This window comes from Eleutherodactylus coqui, chromosome 2, assembly GCF_035609145.1.
Source record: "Eleutherodactylus coqui strain aEleCoq1 chromosome 2, aEleCoq1.hap1, whole genome shotgun sequence".
NCBI classification, from domain to species: Eukaryota; Metazoa; Chordata; class Amphibia; order Anura; family Eleutherodactylidae; genus Eleutherodactylus; species Eleutherodactylus coqui.
In genome coordinates this window covers 204,609,840-204,617,315 of record NC_089838.1, presented here as the reverse complement: position 1 = coordinate 204,617,315, position 7,476 = coordinate 204,609,840, and positions in this window count along the sequence as shown.

Genomic DNA, 7,476 nt, shown 5'->3' with positions numbered 1-7,476 from the left:
AGGTGGGAGGGAGTTTAGCAGCGTGACTGCTAAACTCCCTCCCCCTTCTCTTCTCCTCTCCACCCCTTGCTGCTGTTTGCAATTAGAGGGGTGTGACAGGAGCAGAGCTAAGCTCAGCCCACTTTGCCCCCCTCCATTGCTGGAAGCTTAGCTCCACCCCCACCCACCCCTCCCATTGAAAATGGCCAGAGGGGGAGGGGAGGAGAGAGAAGGTGAGTCGCTGAGGGGGAGGGAAGGGGGAATGTCTCCCCAGGCCCAACGGCATTGCAACCTCAGCATATATGCGCCAGGCCCTTTGCCATTTAGGCATTTTTATGACACTGGTGGGCGCACGTAAAACGCTACAGCCGTGTAAGTAAGCCCTTTAACAAAGCACAGATAAAGAGAGCTATAAATTGTCATATATGGGGCTTCTACCCACTAGCGTTTTTTAACGCTGTGATATCGCTGCATTTTTTTCAATGAGACATTCTTATGTTAAAATCGCACAAAAAAACGCAAAAGCACAAACTTGCGATTTTTGTGCGATGCGATTTTAACATTAGAAAGTTCCATTGAAAAATTGCTGCGATATCGCAGCGTTAAAAAAAACGCTAGTGGGTAGAAGCCCTTACACACACACATTCATTTGGGGGAAGAGTTATCAAAACTATTGCTGAATTCTGTCCTAAAATGCAACTTTTACTGGTCTAACTAGCCTGTGCCTGACTTATGAACCTTGTATGCCGACACATTTAAGCCTCTTTCACACAAGCATTTTATTGCAGGTGTTTTGATGCGGCCGGAAAAGATAGATCTTTTGGCTGTGATCAGCTGGCGACTCCCATAAGCTTATAGGGGAGCTGCTGGCAAAGGAAGGGGGAGAGAGTTTAGTAGCGGCTAGCGCTGCCAAACCATGCCAGCTGGCTCTATTTCAATAATAGAAGTCATGCCAGCCAAAGGAATTGTGGGCTGCGGCATTTATACTCAGCACCCGGATGTGTGAATGGGCGAGAAAACGTGAGATTTAGCTGTGACTTGGTCATGGCTTTTTCTTCTTCATGCGTTTTTGAGACACCATGTGAAAGAGGCCTTATTGTAGCTGAGCCATTTGCGTAGCAGTCACTGCACAACAGTGGCTATGCACATTATTTGCAAGTCTTGCACAGCTACCAATGGTTTTAGGAAAACTATAACGTTGGTTGATAAGTTATATAAAACTATACTAAAAAATAAACAAAAAAAAGCACTAACATCAGACCTAGAGCTAGGTCTGGGCATTTTTTGAAACCACATATGATAACAGAAGACTGTTCAACTGCGGTAAGTGTTTAAAATGTGGCAAGAATGTAAACGATGTGTATGAACACTCACATGAACTCCCACCACCCGCTGTCTTGGAGGCCACCTGGGCTAAAGGATAAAGACTCAGCCTCATCCAGCTTCCTCTTCCATTGCTGTAGTTGCCTCTTCTTCCATCTACCTCTCTATTTATGCAGTAGCCTCTGAGCACAGAGAGGTAATTTTGTATAAGGACCGTAGCGAGCCTACTTCAGGTCTCTCCTATGCAGTTGACGATAGTTCTGCAGATCTCAAAGCCAAGAGTGGGAAACGAAGAGTAGAAGTTGAGCTGCCATCATCACCACCACCTTTATCGACATTGACCTCTACCCCATACTCCAACATATCCCAGGTCGGCAGCCAGCCTTTCATTCCCCAAGTTTGGGGACATAAAACAAAAATACCATCCACAAGCTCAGAGCCTGAACACAAACACCGAACAGCTGCTTGCAATGGAAATGCTGCCCTTCAAACTAGTGGACACAGACACCTTATGCAATGTGATTACCAACAGTACCAGATGCCCAGCTTCATTTCTTTGTTCAAAAAGCTTACCTTGTACCGCCATCTCCCTGGCGTTGTCACAAGCATGTGGTCCAGCAAGCAATGCCAGGGACATTACATATCCTTAACACAGTGGGCCAATGTCCTGTAGGTGGGGCATTAAACTAAAAGTGGTGGTTTAGGTTTCATGGCACCCCCAAGAGTTGTGCGACATTCATCCTTGTTTATCCCCTCCTCACCCACCTCCTTCTTCCAAAACGAAAATTGTCTAAAGTACAAGAAATAACTGCAGCTCTACAGCCTTTTCTTGGAAAAAGCCTGTGCTTGGCTGTTCTGTTCACTTGGTAGAATTAGTCCTTTGCGAAATTAATGACACTTGCTGTCTGCCTTGGCGTAATTTTTGTTAACTCTACTGCTTTTCCTTGAAGAAGTGGAAATATTTTGGTTCTTCTTGCAGAATTTCTCCTTGTAAAATTCATGACATTGCTTTTAAAACAGGCAGCACACCTGATGTCCTCTTTGGCGCAATATTTGATCTAGGAGACCCCATGTGTACCTTCTTTTATTTTCAGTGACACTCCTGTGCCAAAATTGACCCCTACACCACTGTACACTATTTTGACCAATTTTGGGGCGGAGCACAGTGTTTACTAGATGTTTGACTGTATTCCCATGTAATTTGGGGGGCTTTGGCTACATTTGGGGCCTTTTGGAGGGCAAATTAGCGAGCCCAATCTTTACTCCCATTGACTTTAATGGGAGTCAGAATCAGCCGAGATGAACCGATTATTACACTAATTGCTTATCACTATTGGTGACCCGTCCTGAGAGGAGTGTATAAAATATCACATAAACTAAGAACTTTATTTAAATAAACACTATTAAAAACCATTTAAAATCAAGAAGGAGCCGTTGCATGGGATCACAAGTCATGTGATGCCCTAGCAGCATATCTTTCGATAAGAAAAACATTACATGGTTGCCCAACATAAAGGTACAATACAAATCAAATGAAGATCATTGCATAACACCCATTAATCATGCTACAATAAACAATACTGGTACACAAGTATAAGGCCTGAAGGTACAAAAGTATACAGAAAAAAAACAGTTGCGACATGCAGTATTATAAAGTGTAAATATACCTAGACTCTTACCCAGCCATTTGTAAAAGAGGGAATCATCATCTCAGATAAGATTGCATAAGGTTACTAAAAGACAGACGACTGTGAGGGAAATTATGAGAAAAATCGCAGCATGTCCTATTTTTTGGGCAATGTCGCCCATTATTTTCTACGGGAGAAAAAAAAGGTCACATGAAGATGCGATTTTCATGCAAGTGAAGTGATTTTTTAATTTTTCCTATTGAAGCAACATGCTATTTTCACGCAAGTGAAATGACATGTGCAACGATGCAATGTTTTTTCTGGCAAAGTGCATCACAATTGGAGGGAAAAAAATTGCAGGTTTATAAGCGCAATATCAGTTTGACTTTCTCGCACAGACTAATATTGCACACGCCCTTTTGAATACATCCTAAGGGCCAGGGGCGTACCTAAAGGCTCAGGGGCCCGGGTGCAAAAGTTCAGCTCGGGCCCCCCCCCCCCAGGTCCTATTTCCCCCTCGCCCCGTATCTATGCCTGAGGGCCAATGTCCACGTGCGGATTTTATTTATAAAATCCGCACGGGAAATCCGTGCATCTTACTGCCCATAGGGATGCATTGGCATCGGTAGGGCAGCTAAAAGCATGCAGATGGGATTCCTTCCTGGTTTTCGGGTCACACGCACAGGAAGAAATCGCAGCATGCTCCTTTTTCCTGTGGATCTGCCACACGGACGGCTCCCGCGGCTTCCATCGGGGCCTATGTAAGCCGTTTGTATCTGCGGCACAGCCGCAGCTGTTTTTGTACTGTGCCGCGGATACGTGGGAGAACAGGAAATTTTTTTTATATTGGTGCGCGTGCACGCGGCACGCTGCCGGCGTGCCGAGCACGTCCGCTGACCGGAAGAAAGAAAATCCGGCCAGCACAGAGAGGATCCCCGCAGCGTCCGGAGAGGTGAGTATAATGTATTTTCTCTCTCCATGTCCACGGGCATGGACGGATTTCACTGCGGGATTCAGCACCATGCGTGCAAGTGGGCATGAGGCCCAAGAGAGAGAGATGGATAGATACATAGATATGAGAGCGATTCAGAGATAGATAGATATAGATAGATATAGATATAGATAGATAGATAGATATGGAGATAGATAGATAGATAGATAGATAGATAGATAGATAGATAGATAGATAGATAGATAGATAGATAGATAGATAGATAGATAGATAGATAGATAGATATGGAGATAGATAGATATGGAGATAGATAGATAGGGAGATAGATATGGAGATAGATAGAGAGATAGGGAGATAGATATGGAGATAGATAGATAGATAGATAGATAGATAGATAGATAGATAGATAGATAGATAGATAGATAGATAGATAGATAGATAGATAGATAGATAGATAGATAGATAGATATGGAGATAGATAGATATGGAGATAGATAGATAGATAGGGAGATAGATATGGAGATAGATAGAGAGATAGGGAGATAGATATGGAGATAGATAGATAGATAGATAGATAGATAGATAGATAGATAGATAGATAGATAGATAGATAGATAGATAGATAGATAGATATGGAGATGGATAGATATAGAGATGGATAGTTATGGAGATGGATAGATATGGAGATGGAGCTAGATGGACAGATATGGAGATGGAGCTAGATGGATAGATATGGAGATGAAGCTAGAGGGACAGATATGGAGATGGAGCTAGATAGATAGATATGGAGATGGAGCTAGATGGATAGATATGGAGATGGAGCTAGATGGACAGATATGGAGATGGAGCTAGATGGATAGATATGGAGATGGAGCTAGATGGAGAGATATGGAGATGGGGCTAGATGGACAGATATGGAGATGGAGCTAGATGGATAGATATGGAGATGGAGCTAGATAGATAGATATGGAGATGGAGCTAGATAGAGGGATATGGAGATAGATTAGATAGATATGGAGATAGATTGATTAGATAGATATGGAGATAGATAGATTAGATAGATATGGAGATAGATAGATAGATAGATAGATATAAGACTAGGCAAGATAGTTAGTTAGACAGACACATAGAAAGACAGACAGATAGATTCATACATACCTTGGTGTCCGGACAACTTCACTGCTCAGGAGAGAAGGTGTACGCAGTGTCAGCAGGGAGATGACATCATCCCTGGGCCACTCGATGCCTTGCTGTGCTGTGCCTGTGTGCCGGTAAGTCCTTTCTGCTCCTTCCCCCACCCCCTCCTCTTCCCCTGTCCTCTCTCCAAGTCCCACCCCTCCCTTCACATACTCTCCTTTTGGCTTGTGCTGTCGGCCGGACCGCACTAACTTAGCAAGCGGCCGCCGACAGTACAAAGTGAAAGTAACCTGTATATGCAGGAGGGCGGCCTCTGGGCCTCCTAAAGCACAAGGGCCGGGTCGCCGTTGCAACCCTGGCACCCCCCACCGGTACGCCTATGCTAAGGGCTTATTCAGATGACCGTATATCGGCCGGGTTTTCACGCCCGGCTGATATATGGTGTCCCTCTCTTCAGGGGGAGGAGGCTGGAAGAGCTGGGAGCAGTGCACTGAGCTCCCGCCCTCTCTCCGCCCCTCACCACTATTTGCAATAAGGAGGGCTGGACGGGGACGGAGCTATGTTCCGGAACTTAGCTCCGCCCCATCCCACCATCTGGGTCAGGAGCTGAAGAAAGTTTAGAGACTTTAATTGTGTGAAGAACTTCTGGGAAGAAATCTTGATTCTCAAGGGTGGAGTGTTTGGAGATACTGAAGGCAAGGGAGTTTGTGTAGGTCTGCCATTTGCAGGTCTTAAAGGGGTTGTCCCGCGCCGAAACGGTTTTTTGTTTTTTTAAACCCCCCCCCCCCCCCCCCCCGTTCGGCGCGAGACAACCCCGATGCAGGGGTTAAAAAAACAAACCGCTCAGCGCTTACCTGAATCCCGGCGGTCCGGCGTCTTCATACTTACCTGCTGAAGATGGCCGCCGGGGTCTGCTCCCTCCGTGGACCGCAGCTCTTCTGTGCGGTCCATTGCCGATTCCAGCCTCCTGATTGGCTGGAATCGGCACGTGACGGGGCGGAGCTACACGGAGTCGGCATTCTGCACGAGCGGCTCCATTGAAGAGAGCAGAAGACCCGGACTGCGCAAGCGCGGCTAATTTGGCCATCGGAGGGCGAAAATTAGTCGGCACCATGGGAACGAGGACGCTAGCAACGGAGCAGGTAAGTAAAAAACTTTTTATAACTTCTGTATGGCTCATAATTAATGCACAATGTACATTACAAAGTGCATTAATATGGCCATACAGAAGTGTATAGACCCACTTGCTGCCGCGGGACAACCCCTTTAAGCTGGTTTCACACAGCCGAGAAACTTGCGCAAGATTTAATTTTGCACGAATATGAACTCCATTCTTTTGAGTGGAGTCATATACATGAGTGATGCGAGATAATATCACTGCTTGTCCTATCTTTTCACGTTCCTCAGAATGCAACGTCCATTTATTTCAATTGGATAGTAAAACACATCGCAGAGCATCCAATGTGCACACGAGTGTGATGCAGAGTTTCCCATTGAAAACAATGGGAAACACATTTGCCGATCCTCCAACTCGACTTTCAGCCGTGCCAGAGGTTTGCTGCTTTATTGAAGTGATTGGAGGTGTTTTTGCCATAAAAAAACGCATGTTGGCAAGCATGAAATTGGCCCAAGTTTTTTTGGCCCGATATTGTGCTCGCCCGTGTGTAGGTAACCTTTTATGTGGAAACACGAGAGTGAATTTTAAGAGGTAATCAATGGGTTAATAAAATGCCAGGTTTGTCACTATGAACATTTGACCTGACCGGCGGGCGCAGGGATTATTCTGCATAAGTGGTTAGGCATAGGTTTAATTGGATGCTGGCATTTTGAAGATTAGTAAGTGAAATTTTACTGGGATTAAGCTTGTGGGCTTGTAAGAGGATCTTATTGTGATGAACTTACGTGTTCTTTGTGCCGGGCATCGTCACTTTGACCCCAGTGGCAGAATTGGGGAACTTCTGTTGTTCTATCCTCCCTATGAGTGGAACATAAGTAGACAGGCAGATAACCTTCCCTGCAAAACAATGACGATGGAGCAATGTCCGCTTTCAACTTTATTGCAAGGTAGAGGTGAAACTGTGAAACAAAGAAATAATGCACTTAGCAATGTACACTAACATAGCAGGACATGGAATACATTACATACATGTGAGAAAACAGGAAGCATGTAATACAGCCATGAGAGATGATAAGCGCGCATGCGCATACACTAGGACACATGCTATGCTATCTGAATAACACACATAAAACTAGAAACTATAGAAGTGGTATAATCATGGAACTGGAAACATATATACACAGGATGCTAAGAGTAGGACATCAGGTAGAAGTTCTGACATACCGACGATGCCACTGTGAGCCTGGATAATGAAGATTTTCAGAGGGTATCTAGAACAGTCCAGACATGAAGAAAATGTACCAGAAAATTGCTACTGTGGGCTGAGCTGATGATGTCAC